The sequence below is a fragment of the Hyla sarda genome, unplaced genomic scaffold (genome assembly GCF_029499605.1).
Source record: "Hyla sarda isolate aHylSar1 unplaced genomic scaffold, aHylSar1.hap1 scaffold_2518, whole genome shotgun sequence".
Taxonomy (NCBI): domain Eukaryota; kingdom Metazoa; phylum Chordata; class Amphibia; order Anura; family Hylidae; genus Hyla; species Hyla sarda.
Window position 1 is genome coordinate 23,795 of NW_026609207.1, and position 14,281 is coordinate 38,075.

Here is a 14,281-nt window from a genome sequence, read left to right on the forward strand (position 1 = left end):
TGATGTCAGTGGTATTGAGTGACATCACAGCACAGTGCTAAGGCTCCTGGGCCTGGACACAGCAGCGGCTGCAATATCTCAACGGAGAATACGTTTATATCTATGTGTGTGTGTGCGCATATATATATATATATATATATATATATATATATTTCTCCGCCGAAATCACTTTTAAACCCATTTCCACCTTTTTTTCCCTTCTCTTCCTCTTACTTTTTTTTCACGTTTTTTTACGTTTTTCTCCTTTTCGCCTCTTTTCTGGGCGTATTATTCTTCTTTTTCTTCTTTTTTTTCGTCTAATGCATACCCCATCAGTGCAGCAATGCTTATTCAATACCGCCAGCAGATGGAGACACTGGGGGATAATTTTCTAAGGATTTATACTGATTTTTCCTGTCTGAATTTGTCGCACAGAAAGTTGCAGGCCAAATATGTGTGACATTTCTGTGACTTTAGCTTCTAGAGCATTTTTACAACATTATACATAGGTGCTGAATACATAAAAAGCGACTGTTCAGCGACAGACAAGTCGCATCGGCTGAAAGTAGGCCAGAATGTCAGTCCATGTTGGAGCAGGTTTAGATACAGTCTAAAGCATAGATCTCAAAGTCTGTGCACAGAATTTAGCAAGGGCCTCGCACCTTCTGATGCATCAGGTAGGTGCACAATAGCATAGCCTAACCCTCTGTACTTTGGTCTATATTGATGCGGGACATAGACAGCCAGCTGATGACCAATCCATTAGTGCAATGGATGGCTGGAAGCATTTGTCTTTGCCTTTGCAATACCACAGAAGCAATGCATGGTCAATGTACAGCAATGACACACCTGTGTGAACAGCCAGGAGACCCCCCCCCCCCCCCCATGTTATGTTACATAGTTACATAGTTAGTACGGTCGAAAAAAGACATATGTCCATCACGTTCAACCAGGGAATTAAGGGGTAGGGGTGTGGCGCGATATTGGGGAAGGGATGAGATTTTATATTTCTTCATAAGCATTAATCTTATTTTGTCAATTAGGAACATTCAGCACCCACCCGCTATCAAGGCAGCTGCCTATCATGTCATGCCCTACCTGCACAGGTGTGCTGGCTACTCAAATGATCCAATTAAGGAGGCCATTTAGTCAGCAGCAGCAGAAGTCCTGTGCCTGGACGCTCCAACAGGGGCCAGACACAAGCAGAAGCAGAAGCAGCAGAAGCAGCAGCAGCACCACCTTTTGTTTTTTGGCTGCAGCAGCAGCAAGGCCCACAGGGCTGGCTAGCTGGCTAGCCAGCAAGCAGGTAGCAATGAAAGTAGGAATCTTTCTTTTTAACCCTGTAAGGGGGTGGTGCACTGTACCCGAAGATACTGCCATATCGGGTCAATGCATAGGGCGACGGAAGCAAGCTTCGAAATCGGCCCCCGTTCTCAAAAATCCATTTAATATATGGTCCCCAGATAGGGGACGTATCAGATATTAAACTGATAAGAACAGATACTACACTTGATCTTAGCCAAAAGGCCGAGAAGCGATAACCGTGAAAGGGGCGGGCCCAACAAGGTCCCCTTCATGGGCACTATCACTGCTTGCTGTCAGGGAGGCTGCCAGACAATTTTCCATGCACACTCTGGGCTGGGGGGCAGTCAACCACCAGTACACACAGCAGAACCTAAACCCATACCATTATTGCTAAGCAGCAAGACAGGGGCCCATTGCACTCCCACGGGGCCTTTTTAAATGCAATCCATAACCCGGATTTGCCAGGAACCCTTCTTACTCCTCCTACTTGCATGTGACACTGGGCTTAGGATCTGCATAGGAAACACAAACACAAGCACACACCTACCTTTGTTGCCTGCAGATGCCTCCTTGGCTGTCCCCAAACGGTATCAAACCAACACCCACGGGAAGCTGTAAGCATAGAGGACATGCCTGCACCCCATTGGACTTACCTGTGTGGGTTAAATCCGGGTTATTTGACAACCTATGGCGGTGATGGTTCTGCTCAGGCAGAGCAGTGCTGATGCTCCTCATAAAGCTGTCGCTGCTGTGAAGGTTCTAGGTGACATCACAAATCCCTATGGTTACATACACAACAAAGCTGGGTTGTTGTTGTTTACACTCTGCAAGGCCTGTGGAAGTGAGTGACATCATAGCACTGTAGTTCTGAGGGTTCAAGATGGATGCAACAATCTCCTGTTGCTTCTATGAAGGCCGTAATAGACGACATCACCAAACAGCTCCATAGTCACATACACAGCAAAGGAGAGATGTTGTTTACACCTAGTGATGTCAGTGGTATTGAGTGACATCACAGCACAGTGCTAAGGCTCCTGGGCCTGGACACAGCAGCGGCTGCAATATCTCAACGGAGAATACGTTTATATCTATGTGTGTGCGTGCGCATATATATATATATATATATATATATATATATATATATATATATATATATATTTCTCCGCCGAAATCACTTTTAAACCCATTTCCACCTTTTTTTCCCTTCTCTTCCTCTTACTTTTTTTTCACGTTTTTTTACGTTTTTCTCCTTTTCGCCTCTTTTCTGGGCGTATTATTCTTCTTTTTCTTCTTTTTTTTCGTCTAATGCATACCCCATCAGTGCAGCAATGCTTATTCAATACCGCCAGCAGATGGAGACACTGGGGGATAATTTTCTAAGGATTTATACTGATTTTTCCTGTCTGAATTTGTCGCACAGAAAGTTGCAGGCCAAATATGTGTGACATTTCTGCGACTTTAGCTTCTAGAGCATTTTTACAACATTATACATAGGTGCTGAATACATAAAAAGCGACTGTTCAGCGACAGACAAGTCGCATCGGCTGAAAGTAGGCCAGAATGTCAGTCCATGTTGGAGCAGGTTTAGATACAGTCTAAAGCATAGATCTCAAAGTCTGTGCACAGAATTTAGCAAGGGCCTCGCACCTTCTGATGCATCAGGTAGGTGCACAATAGCATAGCCTAACCCTCTGTACTTTGGTCTATATTGATGCGGGACATAGACAGCCAGCTGATGACCAATCCATTAGTGCAATGGATGGCTGGAAGCATTTGTCTTTGCCTTTGCAATACCACAGAAGCAATGCATGGTCAATGTACAGCAATGACACACCTGTGTGAACAGCCAGGAGACCCCCCCATGTTATGTTACATAGTTACATAGTTAGTACGGTCGAAAAAAGACATATGTCCATCACGTTCAACCAGGGAATTAAGGGGTAGGGGTGTGGCGCGATATTGGGGAAGGGATGAGATTTTATATTTCTTCATAAGCATTAATCTTATTTTGTCAATTAGGAACATTCAGCACCCACCCGCTATCAAGGCAGCTGCCTATCATGTCATGCCCTACCTGCACAGGTGTGCTGGCTACTCAAATGATCCAATTAAGGAGGCCATTTAGTCAGCAGCAGCAGAAGTCCTGTGCCTGGACGCTCCAACAGGGGCCAGACACAAGCAGAAGCAGAAGCAGCAGAAGCAGCAGCAGCACCACCTTTTGTTTTTTGGCTGCAGCAGCAGCAAGGCCCACAGGGCTGGCTAGCTGGCTAGCCAGCAAGCAGGTAGCAATGAAAGTAGGAATCTTTCTTTTTAACCCTGTAAGGGGGTGGTGCACTGTACCCGAAGATACTGCCATATCGGGTCAATGCATAGGGCGACGGAAGCAAGCTTCGAAATCGGCCCCCGTTCTCAAAAATCCATTTAATATATGGTCCCCAGATAGGGGACGTATCAGATATTAAACTGATAAGAACAGATACTACACTTGATCTTAGCCAAAAGGCCGAGAAGCGATAACCGTGAAAGGGGCGGGCCCAACAAGGTCCCCTTCATGGGCACTATCACTGCTTGCTGTCAGGGAGGCTGCCAGACAATTTTCCATGCACACTCTGGGCTGGGGGGCAGTCAACCACCAGTACACACAGCAGAACCTAAACCCATACCATTATTGCTAAGCAGCAAGACAGGGGCCCATTGCACTCCCACGGGGCCTTTTTAAATGCAATCCATAACCCGGATTTGCCAGGAACCCTTCTTACTCCTCCTACTTGCATGTGACACTGGGCTTAGGATCTGCATAGGAAACACACACACAAGCACACACCTACCTTTGTTGCCTGCAGATGCCTCCTTGGCTGTCCCCAAACGGTATCAAACCAACACCCACGGGAAGCTGTAAGCATAGAGGACATGCCTGCACCCCATTGGACTTACCTGTGTGGGTTAAATCCGGGTTATTTGACAACCTATGGCGGTGATGGTTCTGCTCAGGCAGAGCAGTGCTGATGCTCCTCATAAAGCTGTCGCTGCTGTGAAGGTTCTAGGTGACATCACAAATCCCTATGGTTACATACACAACAAAGCTGGGTTGTTGTTGTTTACACTCTGCAAGGCCTGTGGAAGTGAGTGACATCATAGCACTGTAGTTCTGAGGGTTCAAGATGGATGCAACAATCTCCTGTTGCTTCTATGAAGGCCGTAATAGACGACATCACCAAACAGCTCCATAGTCACATACACAGCAAAGGAGAGATGTTGTTTACACCTAGTGATGTCAGTGGTATTGAGTGACATCACAGCACAGTGCTAAGGCTCCTGGGCCTGGACACAGCAGCGGCTGCAATATCTCAACGGAGAATACGTTTATATCTATGTGTGTGTGTGCGCATATATATATATATATATATATATATATTTCTCCGCCGAAATCACTTTTAAACCCATTTCCACCTTTTTTTCCCTTCTCTTCCTCTTACTTTTTTTTCACGTTTTTTTTACGTTTTTCTCCTTTTCGCCTCTTTTCTGGGCGTATTATTCTTCTTTTTCTTCTTTTTTTTCGTCTAATGCATACCCCATCAGTGCAGCAATGCTTATTCAATACCGCCAGCAGATGGAGACACTGGGGGATAATTTTCTAAGGATTTATACTGATTTTTCCTGTCTGAATTTGTCGCACAGAAAGTTGCAGGCCAAATATGTGTGACATTTCTGCGACTTTAGCTTCTAGAGCATTTTTACAACATTATACATAGGTGCTGAATACATAAAAAGCGACTGTTCAGCGACAGACAAGTCGCATCGGCTGAAAGTAGGCCAGAATGTCAGTCCATGTTGGAGCAGGTTTAGATACAGTCTAAAGCATAGATCTCAAAGTCTGTGCACAGAATTTAGCAAGGGCCTCGCACCTTCTGATGCATCAGGTAGGTGCACAATAGCATAGCCTAACCCTCTGTACTTTGGTCTATATTGATGCGGGACATAGACAGCCAGCTGATGACCAATCCATTAGTGCAATGGATGGCTGGAAGCATTTGTCTTTGCCTTTGCAATACCACAGAAGCAATGCATGGTCAATGTACAGCAATGACACACCTGTGTGAACAGCCAGGAGACCCCCCCCCCCCCCCCCCATGTTATGTTACATAGTTACATAGTTAGTACGGTCGAAAAAAGACATATGTCCATCACGTTCAACCAGGGAATTAAGGGGTAGGGGTGTGGCGCGATATTGGGGAAGGGATGAGATTTTATATTTCTTCATAAGCATTAATCTTATTTTGTCAATTAGGAACATTCAGCACCCACCCGCTATCAAGGCAGCTGCCTATCATGTCATGCCCTACCTGCACAGGTGTGCTGGCTACTCAAATGATCCAATTAAGGAGGCCATTTAGTCAGCAGCAGCAGAAGTCCTGTGCCTGGACGCTCCAACAGGGGCCAGACACAAGCAGAAGCAGAAGCAGCAGAAGCAGCAGCAGCACCACCTTTTGTTTTTTGGCTGCAGCAGCAGCAAGGCCCACAGGGCTGGCTAGCTGGCTAGCCAGCAAGCAGGTAGCAATGAAAGTAGGAATCTTTCTTTTTAACCCTGTAAGGGGGTGGTGCACTGTACCCGAAGATACTGCCATATCGGGTCAATGCATAGGGCGACGGAAGCAAGCTTCGAAATCGGCCCCCGTTCTCAAAAATCCATTTAATATATGGTCCCCAGATAGGGGACGTATCAGATATTAAACTGATAAGAACAGATACTACACTTGATCTTAGCCAAAAGGCCGAGAAGCGATAACCGTGAAAGGGGCGGGCCCAACAAGGTCCCCTTCATGGGCACTATCACTGCTTGCTGTCAGGGAGGCTGCCAGACAATTTTCCATGCACACTCTGGGCTGGGGGGCAGTCAACCACCAGTACACACAGCAGAACCTAAACCCATACCATTATTGCTAAGCAGCAAGACAGGGGCCCATTGCACTCCCACGGGGCCTTTTTAAATGCAATCCATAACCCGGATTTGCCAGGAACCCTTCTTACTCCTCCTACTTGCATGTGACACTGGGCTTAGGATCTGCATAGGAAACACACACACAAGCACACACCTACCTTTGTTGCCTGCAGATGCCTCCTTGGCTGTCCCCAAACGGTATCAAACCAACACCCACGGGAAGCTGTAAGCATAGAGGACATGCCTGCACCCCATTGGACTTACCTGTGTGGGTTAAATCCGGGTTATTTGACAACCTATGGCGGTGATGGTTCTGCTCAGGCAGAGCAGTGCTGATGCTCCTCATAAAGCTGTCGCTGCTGTGAAGGTTCTAGGTGACATCACAAATCCCTATGGTTACATACACAACAAAGCTGGGTTGTTGTTGTTTACACTCTGCAAGGCCTGTGGAAGTGAGTGACATCATAGCACTGTAGTTCTGAGGGTTCAAGATGGATGCAACAATCTCCTGTTGCTTCTATGAAGGCCGTAATAGACGACATCACCAAACAGCTCCATAGTCACATACACAGCAAAGGAGAGATGTTGTTTACACCTAGTGATGTCAGTGGTATTGAGTGACATCACAGCACAGTGCTAAGGCTCCTGGGCCTGGACACAGCAGCGGCTGCAATATCTCAACGGAGAATACGTTTATATCTATGTGTGTGTGTGCGCATATATATATATATATATATATATATATATATATATATATATATTTCTCCGCCGAAATCACTTTTAAACCCATTTCCACCTTTTTTTCCCTTCTCTTCCTCTTACTTTTTTTTCACGTTTTTTTACGTTTTTCTCCTTTTCGCCTCTTTTCTGGGCGTATTATTCTTCTTTTTCTTCTTTTTTTTCGTCTAATGCATACCCCATCAGTGCAGCAATGCTTATTCAATACCGCCAGCAGATGGAGACACTGGGGGATAATTTTCTAAGGATTTATACTGATTTTTCCTGTCTGAATTTGTCGCACAGAAAGTTGCAGGCCAAATATGTGTGACATTTCTGCGACTTTAGCTTCTAGAGCATTTTTACAACATTATACATAGGTGCTGAATACATAAAAAGCGACTGTTCAGCGACAGACAAGTCGCATCGGCTGAAAGTAGGCCAGAATGTCAGTCCATGTTGGAGCAGGTTTAGATACAGTCTAAAGCATAGATCTCAAAGTCTGTGCACAGAATTTAGCAAGGGCCTCGCACCTTCTGATGCATCAGGTAGGTGCACAATAGCATAGCCTAACCCTCTGTACTTTGGTCTATATTGATGCGGGACATAGACAGCCAGCTGATGACCAATCCATTAGTGCAATGGATGGCTGGAAGCATTTGTCTTTGCCTTTGCAATACCACAGAAGCAATGCATGGTCAATGTACAGCAATGACACACCTGTGTGAACAGCCAGGAGACCCCCCCCCCCCCCCCCCCCATGTTATGTTACATAGTTACATAGTTAGTACGGTCGAAAAAAGACATATGTCCATCACGTTCAACCAGGGAATTAAGGGGTAGGGGTGTGGCGCGATATTGGGGAAGGGATGAGATTTTATATTTCTTCATAAGCATTAATCTTATTTTGTCAATTAGGAACATTCAGCACCCACCCGCTATCAAGGCAGCTGCCTATCATGTCATGCCCTACCTGCACAGGTGTGCTGGCTACTCAAATGATCCAATTAAGGAGGCCATTTAGTCAGCAGCAGCAGAAGTCCTGTGCCTGGACGCTCCAACAGCGGCCAGACACAAGCAGAAGCAGAAGCAGCCAGAAGCAGCAGCAGCACCACCTTTTGTTTTTTGGCTGCAGCAGCAGCAAGGCCCACAGGGCTGGCTAGCTGGCTAGCCAGCAAGCAGGTAGCAATGAAAGTAGGAATCTTTCTTTTTAACCCTGTAAGGGGGTGGTGCACTGTACCCGAAGATACTGCCATATCGGGTCAATGCATAGGGCGACGGAAGCAAGCTTCGAAATCGGCCCCCGTTCTCAAAAATCCATTTAATATATGGTCCCCAGATAGGGGACGTATCAGATATTAAACTGATAAGAACAGATTTTTTTTTTTTTTTTTTTTAAAGCCGAGGAACGTGCTTTCGATTCACCCAAAGTGCAAGAAAAAGTGCAAACGTGTTACACTAAAAAAAACGTGCACAAAGGATGCGGTCTATCGCAAGCCCTTCTCCGATAGGAGAGAGGCCCCCCAACAAACCTTACCCTTCGCCTCCGGACCAAAAGGTACCTGCGAGGTTCCAGGTTCGATGTCCCTTTTCGCCGAAGCTACTAGGAGACCACAAATGCTCCCGGCATCCCCCTTGGCGTTAGCCAAGGTATCTGCCCGCAGAGCCGATTACGGTAGGTACCCTGCGAAGCAGGAGTACCCGGGGTGTTTGCAGGGAGGTGCGGAACCTAATGGCCACACACACCTCCCCTAGACCGCCAGGAGGGACACCCAGAAGGGCTACCGCATCCTGACAAATCCTGTGAACACACAACACGCAAAAAGTGACACAGTGAGACAAAAAATAAATAAATAAGTGAATGTGTGCAGATATACTGCCCGGACATCCGGCCGGATCTATAAAAATTTCTCTGATCCTAGCCAGAAGGCCGGGAATCAAGAGGTGAGTGCCACAAGGTGAAGAGATTATGGTGCCCGTGCTTCAACTCAGTGAGCCTATTCTCCCAGTGAGTTTCGGCACCTCGGGGTCACCACTCCCCGAGGCACAAAAGTACCTCGGCTCTAGACCCTCTCAGCCTCATGGCGAGACCCGGAGGGAACAGGTCACATCGGGGCAGCCGTCGAGCTGATTCCTCAGAACCAGCCCCGGAAAGCCCTGGTACACCTGCATCCTCCATGCAGCACCCATCCCCACCAGCATGAAAACTGATAAGAACAGATACTACACTTGATCTTAGCCAAAAGGCCGAGAAGCGATAACCGTGAAAGGGGCGGGCCCAACAAGGTCCCCTTCATGGGCACTATCACTGCTTGCTGTCAGGGAGGCTGCCAGACAATTTTCCATGCACACTCTGGGCTGGGGGGCAGTCAACCACCAGTACACACAGCAGAACCTAAACCCATACCATTATTGCTAAGCAGCAAGACAGGGGCCCATTGCACTCCCACGGGGCCTTTTTAAATGCAATCCATAACCCGGATTTGCCAGGAACCCTTCTTACTCCTCCTACTTGCATGTGACACTGGGCTTAGGATCTGCATAGGAAACACACACACAAGCACACACCTACCTTTGTTGCCTGCAGATGCCTCCTTGGCTGTCCCCAAACGGTATCAAACCAACACCCACGGGAAGCTGTAAGCATAGAGGACATGCCTGCACCCCATTGGACTTACCTGTGTGGGTTAAATCCGGGTTATTTGACAACCTATGGCGGTGATGGTTCTGCTCAGGCAGAGCAGTGCTGATGCTCCTCATAAAGCTGTCGCTGCTGTGAAGGTTCTAGGTGACATCACAAATCCCTATGGTTACATACACAACAAAGCTGGGTTGTTGTTGTTTACACTCTGCAAGGCCTGTGGAAGTGAGTGACATCATAGCACTGTAGTTCTGAGGGTTCAAGATGGATGCAACAATCTCCTGTTGCTTCTATGAAGGACGTAATAGACGACATCACCAAACAGCTCCATAGTCACATACACAGCAAAGGAGAGATGTTGTTTACACCTAGTGATGTCAGTGGTATTGAGTGACATCACAGCACAGTGCTAAGGCTCCTGGGCCTGGACACAGCAGCGGCTGCAATATCTCAACGGAGAATACGTTTATATCTATGTGTGTGTGTGCGCATATATATATATATATATATATATATATATATATATATATATATTTCTCCGCCGAAATCACTTTTAAACCCATTTCCACCTTTTTTTCCCTTCTCTTCCTCTTACTTTTTTTTCACGTTTTTTTACGTTTTTCTCCTTTTCGCCTCTTTTCTGGGCGTATTATTCTTCTTTTTCTTCTTTTTTTTCGTCTAATGCATACCCCATCAGTGCAGCAATGCTTATTCAATACCGCCAGCAGATGGAGACACTGGGGGATAATTTTCTAAGGATTTATACTGATTTTTCCTGTCTGAATTTGTCGCACAGAAAGTTGCAGGCCAAATATGTGTGACATTTCTGCGACTTTAGCTTCTAGAGCATTTTTACAACATTATACATAGGTGCTGAATACATAAAAAGCGACTGTTCAGCGACAGACAAGTCGCATCGGCTGAAAGTAGGCCAGAATGTCAGTCCATGTTGGAGCAGGTTTAGATACAGTCTAAAGCATAGATCTCAAAGTCTGTGCACAGAATTTAGCAAGGGCCTCGCACCTTCTGATGCATCAGGTAGGTGCACAATAGCATAGCCTAACCCTCTGTACTTTGGTCTATATTGATGCGGGACATAGACAGCCAGCTGATGACCAATCCATTAGTGCAATGGATGGCTGGAAGCATTTGTCTTTGCCTTTGCAATACCACAGAAGCAATGCATGGTCAATGTACAGCAATGACACACCTGTGTGAACAGCCAGGAGACCCCCCCCCCCCCCCCCCATGTTATGTTACATAGTTACATAGTTAGTACGGTCGAAAAAAGACATATGTCCATCACGTTCAACCAGGGAATTAAGGGGTAGGGGTGTGGCGCGATATTGGGGAAGGGATGAGATTTTATATTTCTTCATAAGCATTAATCTTATTTTGTCAATTAGGAACATTCAGCACCCACCCGCTATCAAGGCAGCTGCCTATCATGTCATGCCCTACCTGCACAGGTGTGCTGGCTACTCAAATGATCCAATTAAGGAGGCCATTTAGTCAGCAGCAGCAGAAGTCCTGTGCCTGGACGCTCCAACAGGGGCCAGACACAAGCAGAAGCAGAAGCAGCAGAAGCAGCAGCAGCACCACCTTTTGTTTTTTGGCTGCAGCAGCAGCAAGGCCCACAGGGCTGGCTAGCTGGCTAGCCAGCAAGCAGGTAGCAATGAAAGTAGGAATCTTTCTTTTTAACCCTGTAAGGGGGTGGTGCACTGTACCCGAAGATACTGCCATATCGGGTCAATGCATAGGGCGACGGAAGCAAGCTTCGAAATCGGCCCCCGTTCTCAAAAATCCATTTAATATATGGTCCCCAGATAGGGGACGTATCAGATATTAAACTGATAAGAACAGATACTACACTTGATCTTAGCCAAAAGGCCGAGAAGCGATAACCGTGAAAGGGGCGGGCCCAACAAGGTCCCCTTCATGGGCACTATCACTGCTTGCTGTCAGGGAGGCTGCCAGACAATTTTCCATGCACACTCTGGGCTGGGGGGCAGTCAACCACCAGTACACACAGCAGAACCTAAACCCATACCATTATTGCTAAGCAGCAAGACAGGGGCCCATTGCACTCCCACGGGGCCTTTTTAAATGCAATCCATAACCCGGATTTGCCAGGAACCCTTCTTACTCCTCCTACTTGCATGTGACACTGGGCTTAGGATCTGCATAGGAAACACACACACAAGCACACACCTACCTTTGTTGCCTGCAGATGCCTCCTTGGCTGTCCCCAAACGGTATCAAACCAACACCCACGGGAAGCTGTAAGCATAGAGGACATGCCTGCACCCCATTGGACTTACCTGTGTGGGTTAAATCCGGGTTATTTGACAACCTATGGCGGTGATGGTTCTGCTCAGGCAGAGCAGTGCTGATGCTCCTCATAAAGCTGTCGCTGCTGTGAAGGTTCTAGGTGACATCACAAATCCCTATGGTTACATACACAACAAAGCTGGGTTGTTGTTGTTTACACTCTGCAAGGCCTGTGGAAGTGAGTGACATCATAGCACTGTAGTTCTGAGGGTTCAAGATGGATGCAACAATCTCCTGTTGCTTCTATGAAGGCCGTAATAGACGACATCACCAAACAGCTCCATAGTCACATACACAGCAAAGGAGAGATGTTGTTTACACCTAGTGATGTCAGTGGTATTGAGTGACATCACAGCACAGTGCTAAGGCTCCTGGGCCTGGACACAGCAGCGGCTGCAATATCTCAACGGAGAATACGTTTATATCTATGTGTGTGTGTGCGCATATATATATATATATATATATATATATATATATATATATATATATATATATATATATATTTCTCCGCCGAAATCACTTTTAAACCCATTTCCACCTTTTTTTCCCTTCTCTTCCTCTTACTTTTTTTTCACGTTTTTTTACGTTTTTCTCCTTTTCGCCTCTTTTCTGGGCGTATTATTCTTCTTTTTCTTCTTTTTTTTCGTCTAATGCATACCCCATCAGTGCAGCAATGCTTATTCAATACCGCCAGCAGATGGAGACACTGGGGGATAATTTTCTAAGGATTTATACTGATTTTTCCTGTCTGAATTTGTCGCACAGAAAGTTGCAGGCCAAATATGTGTGACATTTCTGCGACTTTAGCTTCTAGAGCATTTTTACAACATTATACATAGGTGCTGAATACATAAAAAGCGACTGTTCAGCGACAGACAAGTCGCATCGGCTGAAAGTAGGCCAGAATGTCAGTCCATGTTGGAGCAGGTTTAGATACAGTCTAAAGCATAGATCTCAAAGTCTGTGCACAGAATTTAGCAAGGGCCTCGCACCTTCTGATGCATCAGGTAGGTGCACAATAGCATAGCCTAACCCTCTGTACTTTGGTCTATATTGATGCGGGACATAGACAGCCAGCTGATGACCAATCCATTAGTGCAATGGATGGCTGGAAGCATTTGTCTTTGCCTTTGCAATACCACAGAAGCAATGCATGGTCAATGTACAGCAATGACACACCTGTGTGAACAGCCAGGAGACCCCCCCCCCCCCCCATGTTATGTTACATAGTTACATAGTTAGTACGGTCGAAAAAAGACATATGTCCATCACGTTCAACCAGGGAATTAAGGGGTAGGGGTGTGGCGCGATATTGGGGAAGGGATGAGATTTTATATTTCTTCATAAGCATTAATCTTATTTTGTCAATTAGGAACATTCAGCACCCACCCGCTATCAAGGCAGCTGCCTATCATGTCATGCCCTACCTGCACAGGTGTGCTGGCTACTCAAATGATCCAATTAAGGAGGCCATTTAGTCAGCAGCAGCAGAAGTCCTGTGCCTGGACGCTCCAACAGGGGCCAGACACAAGCAGAAGCAGAAGCAGCAGAAGCACCACCACCTTTTGTTTTTTGGCTGCAGCAGCAGCAAGGCCCACAGGGCTGGCTAGCTGGCTAGCCAGCAAGCAGGTAGCAATGAAAGTAGGAATCTTTCTTTTTAACCCTGTAAGGGGGTGGTGCACTGTACCCGAAGATACTGCCATATCGGGTCAATGCATAGGGCGACGGAAGCAAGCTTCGAAATCGGCCCCCGTTCTCAAAAATCCATTTAATATATGGTCCCCAGATAGGGGACGTATCAGATATTAAACTGATAAGAACAGATACTACACTTGATCTTAGCCAAAAGGCCGAGAAGCGATAACCGTGAAAGGGGCGGGCCCAACAAGGTCCCCTTCATGGGCACTATCACTGCTTGCTGTCAGGGAGGCTGCCAGACAATTTTCCATGCACACTCTGGGCTGGGGGGCAGTCAACCACCAGTACACACAGCAGAACCTAAACCCATACCATTATTGCTAAGCAGCAAGACAGGGGCCCATTGCACTCCCACGGGGCCTTTTTAAATGCAATCCATAACCCGGATTTGCCAGGAACCCTTCTTACTCCTCCTACTTGCATGTGACACTGGGCTTAGGATCTGCATAGGAAACACACACACAAGCACACACCTACCTTTGTTGCCTGCAGATGCCTCCTTGGCTGTCCCCAAACGGTATCAAACCAACACCCACGGGAAGCTGTAAGCATAGAGGACATGCCTGCACCCCATTGGACTTACCTGTGTGGGTTAAATCCGGGTTATTTGACAACCTATGGCGGTGATGGTTCTGCTCAGGCAGAGCAGTGCTGATGCTCCTCATAAAGCT

General features: G+C 46.6%; 6 non-coding genes and 1 pseudogene across 6 annotated transcripts; all 7 read right to left on the bottom strand.

Moving 5' to 3' along the window:
- Positions 1–1,327: 1,327 nt before the first annotated feature.
- On the bottom strand, positions 1,328–1,518 carry LOC130323612 (U2 spliceosomal RNA). The gene has a single exon (XR_008868848.1). It is a non-coding gene; the product is annotated as a U2 spliceosomal RNA (small nuclear RNA).
- Positions 1,519–3,608: 2,090 nt separating this feature from the next.
- Positions 3,609–3,799, bottom strand: LOC130323613 (U2 spliceosomal RNA). Its single transcript, XR_008868849.1, has one exon. It is a non-coding gene; the product is annotated as a U2 spliceosomal RNA (small nuclear RNA).
- A 2,078-nt stretch (positions 3,800–5,877) lies between these two features.
- Positions 5,878–6,068, bottom strand: LOC130323614 (U2 spliceosomal RNA). Its single transcript, XR_008868850.1, has one exon. It is a non-coding gene; the product is annotated as a U2 spliceosomal RNA (small nuclear RNA).
- Positions 6,069–8,164: 2,096 nt separating this feature from the next.
- On the bottom strand, positions 8,165–8,346 carry LOC130323618 (U2 spliceosomal RNA). Its single transcript, XR_008868854.1, has one exon. It is a non-coding gene; the product is annotated as a U2 spliceosomal RNA (small nuclear RNA).
- Positions 8,347–9,039: 693 nt separating this feature from the next.
- Positions 9,040–9,199, bottom strand: LOC130323619 (U2 spliceosomal RNA; annotated as a pseudogene).
- Positions 9,200–11,292: 2,093 nt separating this feature from the next.
- On the bottom strand, positions 11,293–11,483 carry LOC130323615 (U2 spliceosomal RNA). Its single transcript, XR_008868851.1, has one exon. It is a non-coding gene; the product is annotated as a U2 spliceosomal RNA (small nuclear RNA).
- A 2,100-nt stretch (positions 11,484–13,583) lies between these two features.
- LOC130323617 (U2 spliceosomal RNA) lies at positions 13,584–13,774 on the bottom strand. Its single transcript, XR_008868853.1, has one exon. It is a non-coding gene; the product is annotated as a U2 spliceosomal RNA (small nuclear RNA).
- Between the last annotated feature and the right edge of the window lie 507 nt (positions 13,775–14,281).